We start from the raw sequence: 27,143 nt of genomic DNA, 5'->3' as shown, positions 1-27,143 counted from the left end.
CTAATGGAAAGTGGATGGGAGGTATCCCATTTTGATGAAATAACAAAGGTTACAGGGACGTTATAGTTAGGCTCACATTTTAAACGTGCAAAACTATGGAAATTAACCATTTATAGTTAGAGTTATGTCAAGTAACTAAGGTAACTATAACTTGTGACCCCCCTCCATGCACAGATTTCTTGTCAAAATTTTTACTGCAAATATTACATTGATATTATCAGCAATGTTATCAAAGATGTCATGAGTGCTGTAATTTGTTGGGTAATCAGCAGTGTATGGCGAGGGCACAAGTTATAGTTACTATAACGTCCCTGTACCCTTTGTTTTTTTCAGTGAATTTCTTTGTTTTTTTAAACACTTAGGTGGTCATTACAACCCTGGCGGTCGGTAAAAAGCAGCGGTAAAACCGCTAACAGGCTGGCGGTAAAAAAAATTGAATTACGACTGTGGCGGAAACTGCCAACATAGACAGCCACTTTAACACTCCGACCGCCACGGCGGTACAAACAAACACCGTGGCGGTAACCGCCAACAGACAGGCAGAGGACAATGTACCACCCACAGAATTACAACCCACCAATCCGCCACCTTTTCCGGGGCAGATTCACCGCAAACAAAAACACGGCAGAAACAGGACTTCGAAGGGAAAACGCTCACCTCTTCACACCCCACGAGGAACCAGGATGCCATGGAACCAGAGCTCCAAATTCTTCCAGCCTTTATATTCCTGCTCCTCTAACAGGAGCACTAACGCCGGTGGCGAAGACCAAGGTGAGTAATGCACCTACGACACCGGGGTTGGGGGAGGGAAAAAAACAGTGACACACACACACGCAACACGCAAAACCCCCACCCCCACCCTCACCCACTACAACACACACACAAGTACTTGTTGATACATCACAGTTACACCCCCCAACCCCGCCTGGAAGAATGCAAGGACAAAAGGAAATGAGTCGCATGATTGTAATATATTAAAATACAGTAATAAAAAATATTTACATATATACACATTTACACTATGAACAATTATATACACCAAGAACACAAGTCCAAGGGATTCCACCATCATAGTCCGTGGATCACTGGCATGGGCAAGGCCCACACTCAATACCCGATCAAAACGGAGAGAACACTGCAGGGGCATCAGATAGAAATAAAACAGGCACCTCAGGGGTAAGGGAAGGGGGGGCACCTCAGCCGGTTGAGTGCATGATGCCAGATCCACGAGGGGGCTCCATGCCCATTGATGTATCCTGGGAAGTGCAAAGCCACAGTCTCATAAGTCTCTACAGTGGGTGGTTTTCCCACTGTTCAATCCTGGGGAATGCAAAGCCACAGTCTCACAAGTCTCTACATTGGGTGGTATGCCCACTGTTCAATCCTGGGGAGTGCAAAGCCTCAGTCTCTCAAGTCTCTACAGTGGGTGGTTTGTCCACTGTTCAATCCTGGGGAGTGCAAAGCCACAGTCTCTCAAGTCTCTACAGTGTGTGTTTTGCCCACTGTTCAATCCTGGGGAGTGCAAAGCCACAGTCACTCAAGTGGATAACAGTCTCCACTGGTTCTGGAGGGGGCCTTGTGCCCAGAGTGCTTCATCCTGCCAAGGACAGAGGTAGTGGTGAGGAAATTTGATTTTTAATACGATCGTATCGACCCGCCATTTTGTGGCCCGCCGCCATTTTATGTTGCCTTCACTCAGGCAGCACAGCGAACGAAGTCCATTCTGCCTTTTCTGCTTATTCTGCAACATGGTGTTCAAAATAGCCTTCTGCCTCTATCTTTACAAGGCTGGTATTAAGGTCTGACCGAGTACACTAATCCCTGTTTGGTTTTCTAATCCTTGTTTCAACTATCTGTAGGCTCACACTATTCTCCGCCGATCTTATCTTATCGTCTGGCCTTCGCTGTCCTTTGCTAGTATTCTCTCATTTCACAACTGTCCTCCAAACGCACACAAACTTATCACACCACATGCAACTTCGTTGTGGATCGGTTAATGAATTAGTTCAAGGGAGGGGTGACAAACACAGCTGGAGGGGAGGCAACCTTAAGTCACTTGATACTTTGTTTTCCAATTCCTTCTATTGGTGCTGTCTTGTTTTTCCGACATTTCTATTGGCTCTGTTCTATCTTTACATTATTCTTACTAGCTCCTTTCTATGTGTTCTGGGAGTGTATGTAGTTAATAAATGGTTTTTATACGGTATATAAGATTGTGCGCCACACAGTAAAGTGGCAGTCTCCTGAGAACATACCTTGTGTACTTCTGGGACAACTGTACTAGCTGCAGCTAATAAAATCTGATCTTTTACGCCTGACAGAGTGTCCCGTGTCTCTGTTAGTTGAGGCAGGTGAATCCAAGGAGATTTCAGGCGTACCCTGCGCCGCCAGGCCCATAAGGTTCTGGTTCTTCAACTGGCGCCCAACGTGGGGCGGCTTCAGCGGTACCGGTTCTGCCTGAAGGTCGTGAGGAACCCCGCAAGAAAATTCTGGAGGAATCGCGAGCCACGTCAAGCGACCCCTGTATGTCGAAGTGGTCCGAAGGTCTTTTTCAGCGCGGTTACTCCTTCCTGACGGCTACTGACGACTGCTGCCCTGACTGCCGCCCTGCCTTGGCCCTTTCTTTGATGATGTATGGTAAAGCGAGACGATAGACGGGCCTCTGTTGGTGTAAGAAGACATCCTTAGTTAAGTATTTCGTGGTCGCGCCCACAAATTTTGGTCTTTGTTTTGTCCTTAGGTCCTTAGACTTGGCCATTGCAGTGGCCAAAGCCGAGGGGTAAGTGCATTTGTGCTGTGTAAACTGAAAGTTTTACCCCCTTGATGTTTGTGAACAGCCAGTAATAATCGTGAGATGTCTGGTCTGACTAAGTTTGGAAAACTTTGTTGCTTTGGTTGTAATAGGGACTCCCAGCTTGAGGACTCCTGTCCGATTCCTTCGGTTGGAACTCCCACATATGAGCTCTATTCTAAACATGGTGTTGGTCCTATTGCCTTTAATAAGACATGGACCCGATATACAAAGAAAGATGGTGTTTTAAAATGGCCAGAAAATGGTAGTTTCGAAACTGATGTGCTAGATAATTTAGAAGCAACGTTATTTAAAAGAAAAGCCCGGCCGGCAATGTTTGACTCTTTTCGCCTTTGGCGTAAGGAAGCCAAACAGAGAGAAATTAAACAAGCGAAACGAGATAGGAAAACACAGGGAATGACGATTATACAGGCTGCTCAGCAATTCAAAGATGATGAAATAGATAATGCAATGGAAATTTCAGACAGACAGCATCGAATGGCAATAGATAAATGCTATCCGACGTTGCCTATCTCTTCCCTTGATAAGAGAAAAGATTTTGAGGAAGATTCCTTAATGTCCCACTTATTGAAATTGCCTCCGCCCTATGTACAAGGTGCTAATGCACCCCCGATGTTACAGCCTGTTCAGCCGCCAGTTGTGCTTCCGCCTGCTCCAGCTTTTCCACAATTGCCTCCTCAAGTATTGCCTATGCCAGCTTTGCCTTTAACTCCTTTGCCTTCTGCTCCTTTGGCAATTCCTAATGCTCCTTTAGTTAATTCACCTAATACCTTGTCCCCTATCCTTATGTCAAATTCTCCATCTATGCGTAAGCGATTTGCAGATACTGTCTCTGGTCTCTTATCACCTTTCTTTGAAGCTTTAAATGTGTCTCCAGCTTTTTCTCGAAGACAGTCTCGTAGTCAATTCCCAGACTCCGAAGAGCGAGAAAAATTGGACTCACTTGCTTGTAGATGGATCAAGAAGGGTCCCCAATATAGTACGTCTGATATTATGTCCACCTTTCTGCAATGGAATGCACCTACGCAGAGATATGTTTTTAAAGTTATGTGCGATACTCTCGCTAAAGAATGGGAGGATATGAATTTGGGTTCGGTCCCACAGGATCTGTTAGATGTTCAGGCTGACTTTGACAAAGGACTTATTGTGGGTCCTAAGGTTGAAAACGCTGTCAGAACACTTATTTCTTTCAGATCCCTATTGTTCTCACAGACTTTTCCTGATTCTGATCCTTCAGTTAGGACAGCACTGAAAAACTATCCCATGAGAGAGGTTTCTCCAATATGGAAGGAAGAAGTTGCAGCAGCAGGTGCTAATCCAGCTATTCCTGCGCATTTTCAGCGCATATGGATACATGTCCCCTGGAAAAGGTCTGAAGTTTTAGCACTTAAACAGTCACTCCCAGATCCACGCAAAAATCCTGCTGGTTACTATAAAGAGTTGTCGCAAACAGTTGATGCATGTACTATGAATCTAACAGATATTGACATGTTGATGGGAAATGTAGTTCCACAGACAATATGGGCTAAAATTCGTAGAGAGGATCACGCTCAAGAATTAGGCGGCGATTGGAACGCTATTATTGCCGCAGATAGAGGTCAAGTAGGTGGTGCAAAGCCCGACGCTTTGATCTCAGAACTCCCTGGTAGGATTATTACATTAATGAAAACAATGATGCCTGCTTTGAGAGTTAATTGGGATAAGCTAGCAGCATGTAAACAAAAGAAAGATGAAAGTGTTTCCGATTTCTTTACCCGATTCGAGGAGACATTCATTGATCACAGTGGTCAAGATATGGCTACAGAAGGGGGACAGCGATTATTTGTGGATAAGTTCGTATATAACTTGCTTCCTGAACTATCACACAAGCTAAAAGACTCCGAGAGTTCATGGGCAGTTTCTTCTTCCGCCCAGATATTGGCTACTGCACAATATTATGAAAATAGAGACAAAGAAGAAAGGGAAAAACAAGAGAAAAAGACGAAAGAATTAAAAACTAAAGTTCTCTTGCAACAGGCTTATCCTCCTCGTTATGTTCAGCCTCAGTTTCAACAGCCTCCGCAGTTTCAGAGGTTGTATCAAAAGCCTGAACCATTCATTCCAAGACCTTTGCTAGGTCCCAATCAATGTGCTTATTGTAGGGAGGAAGGTCATTTTAAGAACAGTTGTCCGGCATTGTTGCAGCGTAATGGAGCAACATCTGCTTCACGAGGTCGTGGTGGTCCTCAGTCAGCAAATAGAGGTAGAGGTCGAGGTGTGTTAACCCAAGAGCAGCGTTCTTTTGTTCCTCCAAATTCCGGAAATTACTTTGACCAGCAAAATGTTAGGTCTACACAGTATTACAGTGAGGATCAGTATATTGAAGGAGGGAATGAAAGTCTTCATTTTGAATAGGACAGCCATGGACAAAGTAAGGGGGTTATGTCAATTCCAGTGGATCAGAATGGACCTTATGTTAATGTCACTACAATGGGTGTTTCAGAGCCATTTCTTTTAGATACTGGTGCCATGAGAAGCTCTATCATTCATTCTAAACTCCCTGGCGCACCTTTGTCTGGCTTAACGAATGTATCTGTAGGATTTTCTGGCGCCCCTGTTCGCAATCCAGTTTCTTGCCCTTTGCCTGTTTCAATAGGCCCTTATGATTTAGAAGCTCCGCTTCTTCTGACGAATGGTTGTGGTGAAAATCTGTTGGGTTTAGATCTATTAAAAAGAATGCATGCTACGATATATTGTTCACCTTCTGGTGTATACCTCACTCTAGGACAGAAAATGACTAGTCCAATGTACTTATCAAAAGATCAATTCCCACCTGAATTGCTTTCTCTTCCCGAAACGCTTTGGGCTACGGGTCCGAATGACGTTGGTTGTCTTGAGATCCCACCTTATGTTGTTACTCTTAAGCCCAATGCTGAAATGCCACGTATTCCGCAATACAGAATCTCTACTGAAGGTGAGAAAGCACTTCTGGAAATTGTCCATGATTTGATTCAGAAGGGTGTGGTTGAGGAAACGAGAGGAAATACATGTAACAGTCCTGTTCTTCCGGTTCTTAAACGCACTGATCCTTCTCAGCCTCCTGTTTATCGTTTTGTAATTGATCTTCGGGAGGTAAACAAGATTGTCGTACCGCAGTTTCCTGTAGTCCCAGATATCACTGCTCTGTTGACGATGATACCTTCTACAGCGACTTGGTTTTCAGTTATTGATCTAAAGAATGCTTTCTTTAGTATTCCCATCGCCGAAGAGAGTAGAGATATTTTTGGTTTTTCCCTCGGAGGCCGAAGCTTCCGGTTTAAACGCGCACCTCAAGGTTATTGTGAAAGTCCCTCTATTTACAGTCAAGCTCTAAAATGTCATCTTGATGCCTTTTCCTTACCGTCCGGTGCCGCTCTCATTCAGTACATGGATGACTTATTAGTTGCCGCTGATTCAGAGGAGATTTGCAAAAACGTGACCGTTGCACTGTTGCGTCATTTGTTTGATCTGAATCACAAGGTTTCTCCTTCTAAATTACAATATGTCTGTCGCGAGGTGACTTATTTGGGTCATCTCTTGTCAAAGGAGGGACGACGATTGACCCCCGAACGAATTCAGGCAATTGCACAAATGTCAGTGCCATCCACACAAAGAGAGGTACGTGCCTTTTTGGGCATTACTTCTTATTGTAGACAGTGGATTCCGAGTTTCTCTTTATTGGCTAAACCGCTGTTGGCGCTAACTTTAAAAGATACGCCTCAGCCTCTTCCGTGGACTGACGAATGTCAGAAGAGTTTTACTGATTTGCGTATTGCTTTGTGTTCTGCTCCTGTATTGGGTACTCCTGATTACAGTAAGCCCTTTACGCTCTATGTCCACGAAAGAGAGGGTTGTGCATTGTCAGTCTTAACGCAGCGTTTTGGAGATCAACAGCGACAATGCGCATATTTCTCAGCTACGTTAGATCCGGTAGCTAAAGCATTGCCTAGTTGTCTTAAGGCGACAGCGGCAGCAGCAATTTCTATTCGACAGTCTGCTGGAGTAGTGCTAGATAATACTCTCATTGTTATGGTGCCACATGCAGTGGATACTTTACTAAATAGGACAAAAACGCAGCATCTTACGAGTGCTCGGTTGTCCGGATATGAGCTGACGCTTTTGGCTAGTCACATACACATCAAACGATGTAATACCCTGAATCCAGCTACTTTGTTGCCTCTTCCAGAAGAGAGAGATGTCTCTGAACAGCATGATTGTTTTCTCCGTACTGAAGAAGAGACTAAGGGTAGAATTGACCTAAAAGACACGCCATTAATGAATCCAGATGGAACACTATGGGTAGATGGTTCTTGTTTCAAGCTCCCGAATGGAGATACAGTTTCAGCCTACGCTATTACTACTTTGCATACGATTGTGGAGACAGCACGCATTAGACATAATTCAGCTCAGGCAGCTGAATTGATAGCCTTAACTAGAGCGTGTGTGTTATCCAAAGGAAAAAGAGTAAACGTGTACACTGATAGCCAATACGCTTTTGGTGTAGCGTTTAACTTTGGGCGCTTATGGAAGGAAAGAGGATTCTTTACTTCCCATGGTACTAAGATACAACATGGTCAATTAGTGATTGAACTTCTTGAGTCACTTACAATGCCTACTCAGATAGCGATCGTGAAGTGTAGTGCACACAAAAAGATTGTGGACGATGTTGGTCGAGGAAATGCATTTGCAGATGATGTAGCGAAAAAGACAGCCAGAGACAACACAAGTCGAATGTATGTTGCAGGTCCCGCAAACTGCGTAAGAGAAAAGGGAATGTGTGAAGATACAGTAGAGAGTGTGAAATCAATTCAAGGAGAGGCTACGGAGAATGAGTTGAGAAAGTGGAAGGAAAGTACAGGAATGTTAGATGAGATGGGATGTTGGGTTGAATTATCAGAACATCAACGTTGGCTGTTACCAGATGCTTATGTACTACCTGTAGTTACTATGGCACATGGTCCAGCTCACCTAAGTGCAAAAGGAATATGTAAACTTCTGGCTCCAGTGTGGCAAAATGAGGGGATCCCAAAGTGTGCAAATAATGTAGTAAAACATTGTATTGTTTGCTTGATGTACAATCCGGGAAAGGGAACCCCAACTCCAGCAGGTCATTTTGCTCCTCCAACATATCCATTTGAGGTGTTGCAGATCGATTATATTCACATGGAACGATGCAACAACCTCAAATATGTTCTGGTGGTAGTATGTGCTTTTTCTAGATGGGTAGAAGCCTACCCTCTGAAGGACAATACTGCTTTATCAACTGCCAAAATACTTTTGAAAGAATTCTTCCCTAGGTTTGGTTTGCCGCGCATTGTCTGGAGTGACAATGGGAGCGAATTTGTGGGTCAAGTCATGCAAAAAGTTTGTGCAGGTCTTGGCATAAAACAGAAGTTCCACGCGGCGAATCACCCACAGTCGGCTGGTTTAGTAGAATGCTACAATGGAACCTTGAAGCTTAAAATTGCTAAGGTGCAAGCTAGCACAGGACTTAATTGGCCTGATGCTTTACCATTGGCTCTTCTGTCCACCAGAACAGCAGTACACTCTCGTTTGGGGCTTAGCCCTTACGAAGTGATATTTGGTCGCCCAGCTAATGTATGGGGAGTTCCTCGCCCTAAGAAATACTCAGACTTGCCATACCCGATGTTGATTGACTACTTGCATGACCTTACAACTAAATTGCGTGTTCTTCATCAACAGGTTCAGAGTGCTCTACCAGAGGCTTCCACAGACCCAGGTCATTCCATCCGACCAGGTGACTGGGTCTGCACGAAAAATTTCCAACGACAGAGAAATTTGGAGCCCAGATGGAGAGAGCCACGCCTGGTTCTTTTGACCACAAGAACAGCAGTTAAAGTCGAAGGAAAGAAAAACTGGGTGCATGCCGTGCACTGCAAGAAAGTGCCTTTGCCCTTGCCTTTCGATCAGTGGGTCCGTAGAGGCATCAGTGACTCTGAAAGTGAGAAAGTTCCGCAATTTGTACCATTCAGTGATGCGCGTCTAATTGGAACACTTTCTGAGAAAGAGGACGACGACATCCTTCAAGAAGCAATACCATCGCATCGTCGCTTGAACACGACAAATCCAGGAACATTGTTTCAAAACCAGACTGCCTCTGGACAGGAACGCTATAATTTGAGACCAAGACCAAAGAACTTGTAAATTTCTCTCCTATGTAGTACTCTATCCCGGTTGCAGGGTCACGGTAGGAGTCTTAGTTACGACCTGAGTAAGTGGCAATAGGCCTGCAGGACCTCACAGTGTCATAGGACGGTAGATAATCGTGACTACAGTGATTGAGGAAGATTGCCGTGAGCATCCACTTAGAAAGATGGAGGCTACATTAGATAAAAGAGAAAGTAAAAATGTAAAGAATAATTGTAAAGAAATATATAGTCGTTGTAGTATTGCTCTATGCGTCATTATATTGTCGTGTATTCTTTTGGCATCTGTAAACTGGATCATTATTACTCTGCAGCAAAAAGTTGTCTCTTCTCCTACCTCTACATCTTCTTCTACTATCTCTCCGCACCTATTTCACACTCTTCCCCAGCATGAACTCATCAGAAGAACTGAATACTTTAACAATTCCTTCGTCCAGTTGTTACATCAACATCAGTTAGTGATCAATACAACTGACTGTTGGGTGTGTGGACTCATACCACATACGGTAGAAAAAGGAATGCCATATTTAGTTCTTCCATTCTCCTATGAAGGTTCCGCTTGGGCTTATTTTGTCATTTTCAATAATGCATATCAAAGTAAAATTAAACAACCTGTCAGTTCACATAGTGTTGGTTCAGATTTCAGTCATAGTTTATTGATAAAGGGAATGGTAGCTATGGCTAAAATCATGGAAAAAAGTGAAGCTTCCATAGATGAAAGAAAAGCATATACCAATTGGAACATAACTAATTACATTTCCAGCCTCAATGATAAGGTTAAGCAAGGAAAATCTCCTCCGATACGGGTCATACCCCAACAAGGAAATTTCTGTCTGCAAATAAATGGTAGAACTCCAAACACCGGACAAAGAGAAAGTTTATGTTCCCATACATATGTTTATTCAGCCCTGAATTCACCGCCGTTAGTACCATCTCAAGGTACATACTTCGTTTGCCACGATAGGGCTTATACATGGTTGCCAGCTGATTTCTCTGGTACTTGTTATATAGCCTTTCTTCTTCCCCCTACATACACCGCTCCTGCGAACCATCATAAAAATAGATATGGCAGAGGGATTGTGGATTCGAAAGACACAGCAGGACAAGAGGGAGGAGATTTCCTCAAAGGATTTCTTCCCTTCTGGGGTCCAATGGCCAACAGCAGAAATATAAGGCAATTGGTTCGTGTCGTAGAAACCACCATAGACATCACTGTAGGAGCTTTAAGTAACATTACAGCTGAACTACAGGCTGATCGTCTTATGACCTTGCAGAACCGTGTTGCCTTAGACTTTGTTCTTGCGGACCGTGGTGGAGTATGCAAATTGATCGGATCAAGTTGCTGTATTTTCATACCTAATGACGCTCCGACAGTATACCAAGCTATCTCTAAGTTACACATAATCTCCGAGTCGATTCATCAGGACGAAGGAGATTGGTCCTTTTCAGAGTGGTTTTGGGGATTACTGTCCAAATGGGGTTGGAAGGTATTGACATTCTTTGGAGTAATTTTAGCTTTTATATTCTCTTGTTGTCTTTGTATGCACTGCGGTCCTGCCATCTGTGACCTATGTGCTACTGCATGTATTCCCAAACCCAAGTCACAAAGAGCAGAGAATATCAAAATGATGGTACAGCAACAGCTTGATGACCTCATGGCCATAGACATCGACTCAGATTAACATGAGTTTGTGTATCTTGCCTGAGTTCTGGCAAAAGGAGGGTCTGAGGAAATTTGATTTTTAATACGATCGTATCGACCCGCCATTTTGTGGCCCGCCGCCATTTTATGTTGCCTTCACTCAGGCAGCACAGCGAACGAAGTCCATTCTGCCTTTTCTGCTTATTCTGCAACATGGTGTTCAAAATAGCCTTCTGCCTCTATCTTTACAAGGCTGGTATTAAGGTCTGACCGAGTACACTAATCCCTGTTTGGTTTTCTAATCCTTGTTTCAACTATCTGTAGGCTCACACTATTCTCCGCCGATCTTATCTTATCGTCTGGCCTTCGCTGTCCTTTGCTAGTATTCTCTCATTTCACAACTGTCCTCCAAACGCACACAAACTTATCACACCACATGCAACTTCGTTGTGGATCGGTTAATGAATTAGTTCAAGGGAGGGGTGACAAACACAGCTGGAGGGGAGGCAACCTTAAGTCACTTGATACTTTGTTTTCCAATTCCTTCTATTGGTGCTGTCTTGTTTTTCCGACATTTCTATTGGCTCTGTTCTATCTTTACATTATTCTTACTAGCTCCTTTCTATGTGTTCTGGGAGTGTATGTAGTTAATAAATGGTTTTTATACGGTATATAAGATTGTGCGCCACAAAGTAAAGTGGCAGTCTCCTGAGAACATACCTTGTGTACTTCTGGGACAACTGTACTAGCTGCAGCTAATAAAATCTGATCTTTTACGCCTGACAGAGTGTCCCGTGTCTCTGTTAGTTGAGGCAGGTGAATCCAAGGAGATTTCAGGCGTACCCTGCGCCGCCAGGCCCATAAGGTTCTGGTTCTTCAGTGGATGTATCTCTCCACTGGTTCTGGAAGGGGCCTTGTGCCCAGAGTCCTTCATCCTGCCGGTGGTGGACTCAGTAGCGTCGGAATCATTTGCGCTGACTGGCCTGCGGGGCTGCTGGTGGTGGTGTCCTGGGCAGTGGTGCTTGTGGCGGTGTCCTTGGCAGCGCTGCTTGTGGTGGTGGTGGTGTCCTGGGCAGCGGTGCTTGTGGCGGTGTCCTTGGCAGCGCTGCTTGTGGCGGCGGTGTCCTGGGCAGCGGTTCAGCTTCTGGCGGTCTTGTTCTTCCCCGCGGGGATGCTGGCAGCGGTGTCCTGGCAGCGGTTCAGCTGCTGGTGGTCTTGTTCTGCCCTGCGGGGCTGCTGGTGGCGGTGTCCTGGGCATCGGTTCAGCTGCTGGTGGTCCTTACTGTGCCCCTTTCCCCCCTTGGATGGTGTCGCAGCTGTCTCCACACTCCCAACTGGACCCCTGGGAGCGGGTTTGGTGGCTGGTTTCTTTCCCCTCTCCCGCTGGGCACTGTCCAACTTTTTATGCTTGACAGGTGGGGGACTGTCTGTGCTCCGACTCCTTGCCACACTGCCTGCCCTGCTGCCTGGTGCACTTCATAATCCGGTGACTAATGGCACCACTGGTCCTGCCGATGTTGTGGCTGAGGTGCTAGGTTGGGACCTGGAGAGTCAGGCCCTAGGAGACTGACAGGGTGGGGGAGGTGAGGGAAAGAGGTCAAGGCTGGACAGGAAAAGTTTCTTAGGAACACTGGGACGGGTAGCTGGAGGGGGTTTGGCAGTGGAGGAAGAGGTATTGGTTGTAGGTGGTGTATGTTTGGTGACTTTGGGTGAAGGTGCATGGGCTGGAGGCTGTCGTGAGGTGGATGGCTTTTGGGTGGGTGTGTGGCTGCCTTTGTGTACCTTGGGAGGAGGCCTCACATACATACTGGGAGAGGACACAGGGGATGTGTGAATGGTAGTGGGGGTGGTGAGTGCACGTGAGCGGGGTGTGGAGGTGGGTGTGCTGGTGATGGACGTAGTGGCTGAGGATGTAGTGCATGCAGGTGTGAGTGGAGACGAGACTGGGAGGGAGGAGGGAGACGAGAAGGAGGGGGACACAGTGGAGGCAGTGGATGTTGCTGTGTCTGCATGTGTGTGATGCTTGCGTGAGTGCCTGTGGGATGTGTGGTGCTTATGTTTGCCAGAGCTTCCCTTGTGTGTAGAGGTGTGTGCATGCTGGTCTGATGGTGTGCTTGGGATAGGCTGAGGTACAGGGGTGTGGGTCTGAGTGGAGGAAGATGGATGGGAGAGGCTAGAGACAGGGACAATGGCTGCCACCAGTGCTGAGTCCAGAGTCTGAAAAGCTCGCTGAAGGGCTGCCTGACCAGAGTGAATGCCCCCCAGGAGTGCATTGGTTTATTGCAATTGCCTCTCTACACCCTGGATGGCATTCAAAATGGTAGACTGCCCAACAGTGAGGGACCTGAGGAGGTCAATGGCCTACTCACTGAGGGCAGCAGGGGTGACAGGGGCAGGGCCTGAGGTGCCTGGGGTGAAGGTAATGTCCACCCTCCTGGGTGAGCGGGCATGGGGCAAAGGCTTAGGGGCTGCTGGGAGGGCGGTGCTGGTAGGGAGGGTGGCAGCTTTACCTGTAGAATGGGGGGGGGCACAGATGGGGCCGCCACAGCAAGGGTGCTCCCATCAGAAAGGGGGGGGAAAACAGAAGAAAGACATGTTCAGTGCATGCAATGCCGCTACCGTTGGCGGACACGACAGACACAGAAGCCCCCTGCACTAAGCCGCGCACTTGGGGTCCACTATTCAGTCCCTGGGACATGGCTTACAAGGCTATGGCCGATTTCTGCAGACATGGATGTCACAGGAGCCTGACTAGGTGTAGTTGGCACTGTACACAGGTTGGGTGGGGTGCCACAGGGCCTGCCTGAAGTAGGGAACTTAACTACCAAACTTGCCCTGGCCTAGGGGAACCCACAGCCCCCCCCCCACCCAGACACCTAAAATGCGTGCTGAATCAGCAGAATGAGAGTGTATTCACCCCCTTGTGTTTGCTGTGATGCCCTCAAGCGCCCATCCAACTCCTATCGCCAGGATCGTGAACATCAGGGGGGTCATGGTGCGATGGGCACCCCTCCCACGTTGGGAGGACATCCCCAGCTGGGCCTCCGGCCTCCACCGTCTTCTTGCTCCAGCGGCGAATGTCCTCCCATCTTTTCCAGCAGTGGGTGCTCCGTCCGTGGTAGACCCCCAGAGTCCAGACTTCCTTGGCGATGGCAAGCCAGATGTCCTTCTTCTGGTGGGCGCTGACCTACAGGAATTGTACAGGGGAAAAGAGAAGTAATTACCAACTGCACAGTCATTGGCCCGCATCCCTACCCTTGCCATGACGCACATGCAATCACCGTTGTTTCATGCACGCCTCATTCTCACCCCCCCTATCTTTCATCCACCCCACTCCACACAGGCATTGCCCATACAGCATGCTCACAGTGTACTTACCTGTTTGTCTGGAGGACCGTAGAGTAGAGTATACTGGGAGAGGACCCCATCCACGAGTTTCTCCAACTCCTCCGAAGTGAAGGCAGGGGCCCTTTCCCCAGACACACGAGCCATTGTCTCTTCCAGACTGAGGTCACAGCAGCACTTGCAGTGTAGGTCCTCTCCTGTCGAAGATAAGGTATTGAGTGATTAAACAGAGAGAAAATGGTGGTCACGTCCGTAGCGGTGCGTACCGTCACCGCCGGCGTACATCGTCATTGGCTCCTGGGACCCATAGGACCCAATGTTAACCAATGTCGAATTGTGCCGCGGTCTTCGACCGCCTACCGCGACGGTGTACAACACTAGCGCAGTTACCTCATATTCTCTTGTCCCACATTACAGGCCAGGCAGCCACCATTTCAGGGGGCCACATGGCATTCTTTTTTACTGCGTCACACATACCTAGGCCTTGCCTAACCACTCATACAGGCAAATTTAGATTTATGAGTATTTTCAGAGTAAGCTGTGTTTACGTACCTCAGAGTTGGTTGACTCTCTGCTCGCTGTTCTCCTCCATAGGCACCGTCCGCTGGGGCATGTGAGGAGATGGCGGCATCCTCCGGTGTACAGACCGCTGGTGGACCTATCGACAATGGAGGAAAGACATGTGATCATCACCTACAGGCTTGATCATGCCACAATCCAGGAACTGTGTGCCCAGTTGGAGCCAGACCTGATGTCAGCTATCCGCCATACCACAGGAATCCCCCCTCAAGTGCAGGTGCTGTCAGTACTCCATTTCCTAGAAGTGGGTCTTTTCAAACAACAGTGGCCATAGCATCAGGGATGTCCCAGCCTATGTTTTCCAACGTGTTGTCCAGAGAGTTCTCTGCCCTGCTGAAACACATGCGGAGCTACATTGTTTTCCCTCAGGTGGAGGATTTGCCTACAGTGAAAGGTGACTTCTAGGACATATTCTCAACATCATAGGTGCCATTGATGGGACACATGTGGCCTTGGTACCGCTACGCAGGAGTGAACAGGTGTACAGAAACCAGAAGAGTTATAATTCGATGAATGTGCAGATGGTGTGTTTGGCAGACCAGTACATCTCCCATGTTAATGCCAAATTCCCTGGCTCCGTGCATGACGCTTACATCCTGCGGAATAGCAGCATCCCTTATGTGATGGGGCAACTCCAGTGGCACCGGGTGTGGCTATTAGGTGAGTACCTGGGCCCAAATCAGTGGGAATAGTTGTCTGGGTCTTTGGATGTCCCTATGAGTCAGTGTGTGTCTAACAGTTGTCCCTCACCATTTGCCGGTGACTCTGGTTACCCCAACCTCTCATGGCTACTGACCCCAGTGTGGAATCCCAGGACAAGGGCAGAGGAATGCTACATTGAGTCCCATGGGTGAACTAGGAGGATTATAGAGCGGACCTTTGGCCTCCTGAAGGCCAGGTTCCGGTGCCTTCATATGACAGGTGGTTCCCTATTCTACTCACCACGGAAAATGTGCCAGATCATCGTGGCCTGCTGTATGCTTCACAACTTGGCTTTGCGACGGCGAGTGCCTTTTCTGCAGGAGGATGGTCCAGATGGAGGTGTTGTGGCAGCTGTGGACCCTGTGGACAGTGAAGACAAGGAAGCAGAAGAAGAGGACATCGGCAACAGGAACACGATGATCATGCAATACTTCCAGTGAGACACAGGTAAGAAGACAACACTGCCTGCTACATCTGATTTTAATCCACTCCCTCTCTACTGTCTGTAATTTTCACCCAGTGTATGGTCACTGAGTTGTCACTTTCCCTTACGATTTCACAGATGTGGGTCCCACTGTGTGACATCTGCTTTGTTTCCTCTGGACTAGAGCTGTGTGACAAAGGTACGTTGACATTACATTTGAAAGAGCATTTTGCCACTGTAATTGCTAATACACTATTTCGAAATCACAGACAGACTCCTGATTGTTTTGTGCTTTAAGGGTGTTTATTTAAGTGCTCAAAATTGGAGGGGGCTGTAAAATGGTGAGGGGTGATGGTGGAGGAATGTCCAAGGCAGAGTCCAGTCTATTAGTCTCACAGGTCCATTGTCCAAAGGGGCATAGGAAGTGGAGCTGGGGCAGTTTAAGGATGGACAGGGTGACAAGGTGGGACAAAAGGATGACAATCAGGGTGGTCTCATTTCTTGTCTGGGGTCTTAGCATTGTTCTCTGTCTTTGTCCTGGGTCTCAGTGACTGCTTGCGGGGTGGCTCTCCATCTGCAGGGGGTGGGGTGCTGGTGTCGTGGTCCTGTGGTGGTGCCTCCTGTCCACTAGCGCCGGCGGAGGTGGTGGGCACTATCATACAGGCTAGTGTCAGGGGCCCCTTGTTGTGCCACAGTGTCCCTCCTGGTTTTGAGGAGTTCCTTCAGCACCCCTACAATGGTGCCCAGAGTGGAATTGATGGATATGAGTTCCTCCCTGAAGCCCAAATACTGTTCCTCCTGTAGCCGCTGGGTCTCCTGAAACTTGGCCAGTACCGTTGCCATAGTCTACTGAGAATGGTGGTAGGCTCCCATGATGTTGGAGAGGGCCTCATGGAGAGTGGGTTCCCTGGGCCTGTCCTCCCCCTGATGCACAGCAGCCCTCCCAGTTCCCCTGTGTTCCTGGGCCTCTGTCCCCTGAACCGTGTGCCCACTACCACTGCCCCCAGGTCCCTGGTGTTGTTGGGGTGGTGGATTATCCTGGGTTCCCTGTAGTGGAGGACACACTGCTGCTTGACGTATCCTGAGGACAGAGGTATGGGCACGCTGGGTGGGTGCTGTGCTGGTGTTTCCAGAGGGGGCAAGCTCTGTAGTGGCCTGTGCCAGTGTGAGTGGAACCGACTGTCCCGAGATCCCAGATGGGCTGGGCTGGTCATCTAGATCCAGTTGGACAGAGCTGCTGTCATCACTGTGGGCCTCTTCTGTGGGTGGAGTGAACATGTCTGGACCCTCCTGTCTGGTGACGTTGGGTAGGGGTCCTGCAGGGGTGTAAAGGCATGATTATTGCATCTGTGTGTGCCATGGTGTGCAATGTGTGGGTGACAGTGTACCCCAGTGTTTGCATTCCTGTGTTGGACCTTGTGTGATGATGGTTTTGGGGGGTGTATGGGTATGTGCAGTGGCCATGCATTGGTGATGGGTGTCCATGCTTTGGTGTTGCATGCAGGGCTTGGTGTTGGGATGGGTGGTTTGTGATATTGGGGCATGTGTGAGGAGTAGGAGTGATGGGGTGAGGACGAGGGTGGGGGTATGTGATGGCATGCAGGTAGAGTGGGGGATGTAATAGTAAAGATTTGACTTACCAGAGTCCATTCCTCCAGCTACTCCTGCGAGGCCCTCAGGATGCAGAATAGCCAAGACCTGCTCCTCCCATGTTGTTAGTTGTGGGGGAGGAGGTGGGGGTCCGCCGCCAGTCCTTTGTACCGCGATGTGGTGTCTTGAGACCACGGAACGCACCTTCCCCCGTAGGCCGTTCCACCTCTTCCTGATGTCACCCCAATTTCTTGGGTGCTGTCTCACTGCATTGACCCTGTCCACTATTCTTCGCCATAGCTCCATCTTCCAAGCTATGGAGGTGTGCTGCACCTGTGATCCAAATAGCTGTGGCTCTACCCGGACGATTTCCTCCACCGTGACCCTGAGCTCCTCCTCCGAGAACCTGGGGTGTCTTTGCCGTGCCATGGGGTGGTGTGGGTGATGTGTGGGGTGGTGTGTGTTGTGATAAGTGTGCTGATATGTAGTGGTGTGTTGTGTGAGGTGCGTGGACGTTCTGTGGGTGATGGTATTTTGTGCCTGTGGATGCTTGGTAGTAGTTTGTGGTGTCTCTTTCTGAACTTCTCTCTGTAATTGTGGTCATAGGGGTTTGTGGGTGATGTGGGTGTGTGTTTTATATAGTATTGGGAGTGGTGTGTGTATGTGTATCAGATGTGTGTATTTCGATTTTTCCAATGTGGCTGTGTTTTGTAAGAGTGTGTGTATTTTGAGCGCGGCGGTGTGTACCGCCAATGGAATACCGCGGTTGAAAGACCGCCGTGTGGATTCGTGTGTTGTGATAGTGTGGGTGTATTTCTGTTGGTGTGACGGTGGAGGTTTTGTTTTCGCCAGTTTATCACTGACCTTTGGTGTGGCGGACTTCTGTGGGTGTCTGAATTTTGGCGGATTCCGTGCTGTGGGTCATGATAGCTGTGGCGGATTTCCGCGGCGGTGTGTTGGCGGTCTTCTGCACAGTGGTAAGCGGCTTTTACTGCCAATGTTGTAATGACCGCCTCTGTGTTTCCAATATAATACCCACACCCAATATACTATTAAGACATTCATTAAATGTAACATCAGATTTGTCATATACTGTATAATTTTCCATTGTGCCCTCATCTATATTGCCGGTACAACACAACCACTGAAGGAGCTTATCAAGGAACACTTCCGTGCCATTTGGAATAGTAACATCACCTATCCTCTGGCTGCTTATTACAGTTTGTTTCATTAGCATTGTGAGGTACTCAAAACACAATTCCATGGCTTGGATGTCATGGAACCTCTTGCCCGAGGAGGAGACAGAACGCTGGCCCTGAGACAACTGGAAAGTAAGTGGGTCATTCGACTCAGAGCAGTTGATAAAGGACTCGACACTGACAAAGAACTGTCTGTATTTTTATGATCAGCATTTCTCCCATTTTTCTATATATGTAGGTTATTATTGTACACTAGATCATTTTTCACACTTTAAGTATAGTGTTGGTAAGAATCATAACAATTTAACAGATTATTGCTCTGGCTTACATTAATGAGCTGATTGTTGCCATGAAGAGATTTTATGTAGGTTACTCCCTTTCACTTGCACCATACAATGCACATTTATTTCATGTTTATTTTGATTCTCTGTGGCATACATTTTCTCCACTTACCAATAGTGGCTCCTCGCTTGTGACTTACTTCACTGTATTGCTAATCCTATCATACTCTGTTTACTATCTTCCTGTTTCACGCTAGGGGCTTGTCCCCCTGTTTCTATTTAATTCTGGGCACCATATGCCTTGTGTGAAGCTTTAACAATTCCCCTTTTCGGTACCTGATACTCCGACTTAGTAGTAAGAATCATGGCTAGTGTTACTTCCTTTTTGACATATACCTCATGTTTTCCTTAGAGCAACAATATTTCTAACTTATTTTTCAACACAAGTTTTGCCTATCTACCTTTTTCTTTCAGGACCTCACTACTCCATATGGGATCCTTACTCAAAAACTCAGCATGTGCAGTATTACCTGGTTGTCCTCAATTACAAACTCAGCATGTGTAGCAGTACCCTGCTGAACAGGCTACTCATGTCTCGCTCATGGTTTTCATCTTTTAGCGTATGTAATTCTATTTATTTCTTGTTTATTATGCCCCAGCAATATCTTGATGTTTGATTGTTACAGTCTTTTTTTCTCCTTTTTTCACTCTATTCATACTTTGTGTGGCATTCCATGCCAGCTTTATTTCATACACATACAACTTTATTTCATACACATACCTTTTTCCAAGATGGCCGATGCACTTTTGCTTGTTGTGCAGCAAGACCTTTTCTAGACCTTCCTTCAGGTCTCTTATCATGCCGGCAACTATAAAACAATGCTGCTTTCGGGTTCGAGTTTTTACTCTGAACACGCTGGGCCACCTGTTTCTCATAGGTGAGAGTGTACGATAATATGGGTCTGTTAGATGCCTGTTTCCATTCTGCACTTTTGCTTGGCTCTAGGATTTTGCCAGTAATGACCGCCTGTGTCCACCCTTTTGTTACAGACTTATCAAGGCCATTATTATATCCCATCATTATAAAACAATGTCACACCACATGATGTGACTATTTTGGATGGTATTACAGTAGTGACGCCTATTCAACAGGTTGTTTTCACTTCTATACCCTAGTGCCCTTGTCATTCTCACAGAGATATCAATTACTTACTTTGCCTGTGTTTGATGTTGGAATTGTTGCAGTTCCTACAGGTTTCGGATACTCTGTCTATCTTTCTTCTTTTTTTTTTTACCAAGTGTGTATACCTTAATAAAGCCATCAGGTAACTACTTTGTTTGGGCTGTTAGTGGTCTATAATAGGGGCTCATAACTGGGTGTCTCCTTTTTTTCTCACCTCGCATGATCTAATTGGTCTTGTTTGTACTTCATAAGCACTATATGGGTGATCATTGGTCCTTCACATCTTGTTTCCTACCTATGTTGTTTCCACCACTGGTGTTCTTTGCTCTCTGAATTTGTGATTTTCACAGGAAACTATTCTCCTTATGATATTGAGGGACAAGTAAATCTGTGCTTTTCACGGGTGACTATTCCCCCATTCCCCTCATGATATGGAGAGATAGCAACACAGGGTTGGTATAATTTTCTGTGGTGCGCCACATTTGTTTGTGCAATTGAGGATTACAGTACAGTAAGAGTGTGTCCCATCAGTATTTTGTTTGATTGATTATACAAATGATTCATGTTCATATCTATTCTGTACTGTTCTCATTATTTTGCAGCTTTGGGAAAGTCCAGGAGGACGAAACACGTGTTGACTGCCGTTTAGATTTTGGGAGTGGTTAACTTCTCCATCTTTGGAATAAATCTCCATTATTACCATATTTTGCTAAACTTGAACTTTGAATTATGATTGCTTGTTTCTATATGTGTGCTCTGTTGTTTAGTAGTCATAGTTCACATTAACAATCAACCACAGATATATGGGAAACCCTCACTGCATACAGTTTTCAGTCTGTAATCAAAAGGTCAGAGAAAGCCAAGTTCTTAAAAATACTGAACGTCTGTTCCAAAATGAATGCCCTACTTTGGACCACTTTCATCTATATCAAATCCCTGACAGTCTTCAAACCTACATTGACAAATGACGTTGAAATGAGCAGAGATGTAGGTACTGTAAAAAGCATTCACTCTACGGAGGGATATTGACCTCTACCAGACTGCTTGCAGACAGAGAAGGTCTCATGAGAAGTACACTACAGAGTATTAAGAAGTATCCACTAAAAACAGGGCATACTCTATGGAACACTTGACAAAAAAAGAAACTATTCCCTTAAAATAAGCAACGTCTAAAGGTGCTAAAGATCATTCTACATGCAGCCTTCATACTGTACAGTGGTAAAAACTTTACAGATAGCTCATCTTCTGAAGCAAAACAAGCAAATGTACATAGCTTAATACCTGGTGCACACAGTCTTCTATGTTACATAGAAATTGCAATGCTGAGAAAATTCCATCTAATAACTCGAGGCTGCTTACAGTACTTAGTATGTTGTATGTAAAATCTTTGCCATGTTGCTAACTTTTTCTATGGAGCCTAAAAGCTTGTGTGGAACATAATGGACACAAGTTCTCAACTGTCACCTGCACACAGGGTTGCGCTTCAATGCAAACATTTAGAATGTGTTCAATCCTTCTACACACCTATGTATGCATTAGAGGCACATGTGTGTTGTAAAAACGTACACTGATTAGCCGGGCCCAGGCTGTAAATAATAAGGTAGAAAAGTAATATGGTAGTTAGCTATCGCTATGTAAACTATGAAACAAACAAACATACTTGTTGGTTGATGTAATCAGTACTGTCATCGTGATGTCATAAATTATGTCAGAACATTTAATGAATGATGTATTATGTGAGATCATAAGCAGTTGATCGGCAGGGGCACAAGGTATAGTTAGCTCTGCTAACTTTAACTGGTGAATTGCTGTGCTTATTTAGTTCAAAACATTAATGTTGTCACTTACAATGCACCCAACTATAATGTTACTTTAACCTGTGCGTTTATGAATTCTATGTATAACGTATTTTAATCTATGTTTTCAGTGAATTATTATGGTTTTTTTTTAACCTAAAGTAATATTTAATTACCCTAAGTAAATCCTATCCCCTGCCGCTCATGGTTTTCAGCCATGCACAGCAGGGGAGTTGACTGCATGGCCAGGCCTTAGCGGCCAACCCCCTGCATGCAGCCAACCCCACATTTTGCAGGGCGTTCAGTCATGTGCAATGGGGGGGTTGACCACAAGACCTGGCCTGCAGCTATGCCCTGTGGCCAACCCTGTAAAAGCAGCCAACTCCACACTGCGCACGGTCTTTGGTCATGCATGGTGGTTGGTATTGTGACAGGGCCCTGTAGTAAACCCCTTGCATGCAGCCTGCGGCCAAGCTCAGGCCCTTTTTTAACTAAGAAGCGGGAGCCACACAACCCTGGCTCCACAAGCCTCATTCCCCCCACATTTAAAAATTAAGGTGATGAGGGCTGAGTGGCTCTCCTTCTGAGCCTTGTTAAGCCCTGGGGACCCCACAACCATTGTCGTGGGATCATTTTATTAATACGCTTGGGCACATATAATATAGCTTAGCTTATTCCTGCGCCTGTGCCCTTTTACCTAGATAATATGTTCTATTCTCATTTATTCATCTTAGAATAGCTTGATTTTCAGCGAGGATATTCTATTTTCCTAATGAGCTGCTATTCTGCGAGAGTGTTATTATTATTACTATGCACAACCTTTCTCATCATGTACCTGATCCAAGGTTGACAAGGAACAGTATGAGACCAGCATAAGATCTGGCATTGATGCCACAAGAGCATGCACATGGTCTAACACTTAGGCACATGCCCATGTCAGGCCTATTTCGCAGAACAAAACTAGGGGTTGGAGGGGAGCTCCTCTCCGCTGGCAGAGCTAAAGGACTTTTTTTCATACTCCACGCTCGACTTGGAGCAAGGAGTTCGGCCAAAAACTCTGCTAACCCCACTAGCACAGCAGAGCTCATCCAGTGCACACTGCAGCCCAGTGGTGGGCTACCCAGCGCAAGTGTAGACAGTCTGCGCTTGCGCTGTGTAGCGACTGTCTGCACTCGCGCTGTGTAGCCCATAACTGTGCTGCAGTGTGCACCAGCAATGGATTCAGGGCCTGGCCTCCCTCTGCAGCAGCTCAGGAAGAGTGGGCAGAAGGAGGCAGAGAGCCAGGCCGTTGTGTAAGACGACAAGGAGCCCCTGGACCCAGGTAAGTCTTTGTTTCTTTTTTTCCTTCTTGTTGCACAATGGTGCACAAGAGGCCTAAAAGGGCAGCTTTTGCTGCCTACGGTCGTGGCCTGAATTCAGGCCAGGGCTGGAGGCAGTGACAGATAGCTGCCATTTCAGGCCTCTTGTGCACTGGCCTGCCCCATGTACAGTGCCTGGCTAACTAGGCCCGACTCTGCTTAGCGCTTCGGAGATTGGACGCATTCAGGACTCCGCGGCTTACGGAACTCCACATCTGCGGAATTCCATGGAGTTTTTGATCAACTCTATGGAAGGGATGCGCTAACCATTCCTAGAGGGACTACATATCCCAGACTGTTTTGTGGCCCCAGGAGGTGGCCATTTGCTTCAGCACCTGCTCCCACTTAACCAGATCAACGAGCGCTATAAACCGCAAGGGGGCACTCGGCAGCGAGGGTTGCGGTAACCATTCCTAGAGGGACTACATATCCTAGAGTGCTTTGTGGCCCCAGGATGTGGCCAGTTGCTTCAGCACCTGCTACCCCATGAGCAGACCAACAAGCGCTATAAAACACGAGGGGGCACTCCGCAGCACAGGAAATGCAAGGGCTGCACCCGGGCGAAGCCCGGAGGAGGCTGGGCTGGGCAACCCCCCTAATATCTATTACCAAGCAGACTTTACCAGAGTGACTGTCTTTTCATAGTCTATGGGGATGGCTTTATTGACTTATTATACATTATAAGGGTTCACCTTTTGGTGAAAGCAACTGTGATGTGTAAAAGGAAAGTGACCGAGGACGGGGTTGAGGGGCGGTACACAGGAAAAAACACAAATGGAAAGGCATGCAGCAGGTAACAGTGTAATGGATAGGATAGACAATCTTTTGGTTGATTGAGGGGACATCTTGACATCCTCTCCTGATAAAGGCTCTAAAGGTATTCAGAGTGAGTGTTCCCTAGTAAGGTCCAGGGAGGACCAAAGGAAAATCCCAAATATGTTTAAAAATTGTGGGTCACAGGTTCTAACTCCTACAGGGCAGGGAGTAGTGAGAAATGCTATTATCCACATTCTATCAGCACTGGTGAATGAGCTATCACCTGCTGGTAGTGGTCCCTTTCATTGCACCAATCGCTTCAGCCCCCTAACGCTATAGCACATGATGATCCTGACCTAAGTATATTGATGGGTGGGACAGCAGACACAGGAGCAATAAACATGAGCTCAGACTGGCCCAATGTTCAGTACATTTCATGTATAAATGATTAAAAAAATTAGGTATCTGAGCTCAAATCCATGGTTAATTATTTAATTACAGTGGTCAAACAGTTAACATCTGTAGATGCGTCAGCCAGCAGGGAGAGCAACAGTAGCTCCACACTATATCACCCAGGTCTCTCAACATTGTCATCCAAATTGCCCTTAAAAATCAGTAACAAGATCTGCAATTACGCTCCTTCCCCTGCTGCTGGCAGCCTGGTGCCCAGTGCTGGCTATCCCTCAGTAGGCGGTGGGACTGAGAACTTCTGTCAGGCTCCCACACACAGTAGCCTAAACACAGGCAACAAACCAAGACTTCACCACCAATTTGCCAGACCAATGAAAGATAACGTTCCAAATCATGGTGGCCAGTCTGACCCTAATTGATCCAATTCCAACAGCACTGTCCTAATGGTCGACGTCCCTAAATTACATTTACCAGCCCAAAGAGAAGGGGGAGAATCTGCTCAAAACAAGGCAATCCATTGGATCCACCACTTTAGGGGCTGCTATTCCTTAATACATGAGAACATAATCAACGCAGTTCAAAGGCCAGATCCGGACACCTGTTTTGACACGAATGAGCTGACATTTAGGGACAGGAGCTTGGTTGATAATTTGGTGGCCTTAGATGCACGGACAAGTGTACCTTGGTACTCCCGCATTCAGTTCAAGTATCCTAGGCTCCCTTTGTGTCAGGGGTCAGATTCACCAACCATTCAGCAGGCATCTCTCCTACCCTAGATGAGAACGACTGACTCAGAGTACCATCTGTAATCCCTGCTGATTTACCATCCCGCCCAAATGATATAACTATCCCTGGTTTGACTGCTTCTTCTACTGCTGACTTTAAAAACACCCTCCCTCCCCTTTTGGAAAATACTCCACCTACCTACTCAGGACCGTTTGGTCAATTGTGAAAATACCGTTCCTGAGGGGAAGACAAAGATAGCATTCTAGAAAATGGCAGGCTTACTCTTCAAGGTGATAATAGCAGATTGGTGTGATTTTGTTTACAGATTTACTGTAATCTCTGTACAAAAAACATGGGCAGTAAACCAAATCCATCTAAATGGTTTCAGAACCTATCATACCCTGATGGAACCATCAAACTCAGGGAGAGCAAAGGGGGGGGATCTGTAACTACGTATCAAACACCTTGAGGGCATCTAGTATAACTTTGTTGGCACCGCAACCCTATCATCAGATTGTTGTTGTTGAAACTTCAGCTACATGCATGCTGGCATTATTCAACTTTTATAACAACGTCCCGAAAGCTGAGGTAAAAACAGCCTTTACTTAACGAGAAAATTTGCGGCCTAAGTGAAAGGGGGAATGCTGGGCACTCACACTTTACACACTCCATCCTGGGGAAGCAATTGAATGAAATTTTATTTAGCACTGACCTTGCATTCTGTAACGAGGTCTGTTGCCCTCCAATCCCATTTGGTCACAAATAGACACGTTGCAAGGGTTGGAAATGTTATCACCCGCACAATTTCATGCAGTGATTACTACCCTCTGAGTATAGATCTGGGTGACATCAAGGGATTTTTTATCCCACGCACCACTCCCCAACTATTGCACGGTGTTTGTTGTAGACATTAACAGGCTTAATGGGTATACCCTGCGCTGGTCAAAGTTTGATCCACAAAAATTTTTTAAAAAGGCTTTCGAAAGTTGTCTAGATGTGGGTTCTGACCCCGAGGATATCATTGAGAGTTTTCAAAAGATTGCTGTGGATATCAAGGAGGGACTAGTGATTACAGGTTGGGACAGTTGCAACAACAGGATGAGAGGGTGGTTTGATGAACCTTGTACAAAAGCCCATAGTAAGCTGAAACGAGCCCTCCACAAATGACCACGCTGTGTAAATGAAGTCAGGGCTGCCAGAAAAAACTAGAAGTTGGTTTTAGTGCAGAGGAAAGCAGTATTTAAGAAGGAATTATGGGATAAATTGCATGAAGCGATCATTAGTAAGGACCCTGCAGCTTGTTGGTGGGTAATTCATTCGCCCTATCTTCAGTCCGACACCGGACCATGCCTTGAAATGGCCATTAGCGAGTGAGACTGGATTACCCACTTCTCAACAATTTGTTCTAATCCCACTGACAGGGTACGGCTGACAGTAGGCGTTACGATCAACAACAACTCTTTTTCTCCTGTTATTTTTCCACTCAAACTTGCATTTACCTTGGATGAGATCATTACTGCCCTAAACACAATTAAAGCCGGCAAAGCGCAGGGTCCAGATTTCATCCCTGTAGATTTCTTTAAAGTCAACACAACCTTCTGGGGGCCACTGCTTACCCAAGTCCTGAATGCATGTTGTCAATTTGGCCTACTGAGGTCTTGTAGGGAATCAATTATTGTCCCAATTTTTTAAAAGGTAGTTAGACACAGTCCCACCTGTTATCGTCCTATCTCTCTCCTAGCCTCAATTCTGAAAATGGCAGGTCGCGTTATTTTGATCAGCGTGCAAGAATGGGCCCAGGAGAAGAGTGTCTTATCGAACTTAGGCCCATATTTATACTTTTTTAGCACTGCATTTGCGTAATTTTTTTACTTTAAAGTGGTGCAAACGTACAAAATACAATTGTATTTTGTTAATTTGCGCCGCTTTTGTGTCAAAAAGTGCCGCCAATGCGGCGCTAAAAAAGTACAAATATAGGCCTTACAGTGTGGGTTCCAGGAGGGAGTAGGAACCGTGGAACAGGGTCTGAACCTAAGCATGCTGATCGAGAAATACTCTACCATCAAACAAGGGAGATTGTATTTGGTCTTTGTTATTTAACTGCTGCTTTTGACTGTGTAATACATAGTAAATTGTGGGAAATCATGGGGAACA

This window comes from Pleurodeles waltl, chromosome 11 (genome assembly GCF_031143425.1).
Source record: "Pleurodeles waltl isolate 20211129_DDA chromosome 11, aPleWal1.hap1.20221129, whole genome shotgun sequence".
Taxonomy (NCBI): Eukaryota; Metazoa; Chordata; class Amphibia; order Caudata; family Salamandridae; genus Pleurodeles; species Pleurodeles waltl.
The sequence above is the reverse complement of the archived record's forward strand: the minus strand, read 5'-3'. Positions refer to the sequence as shown.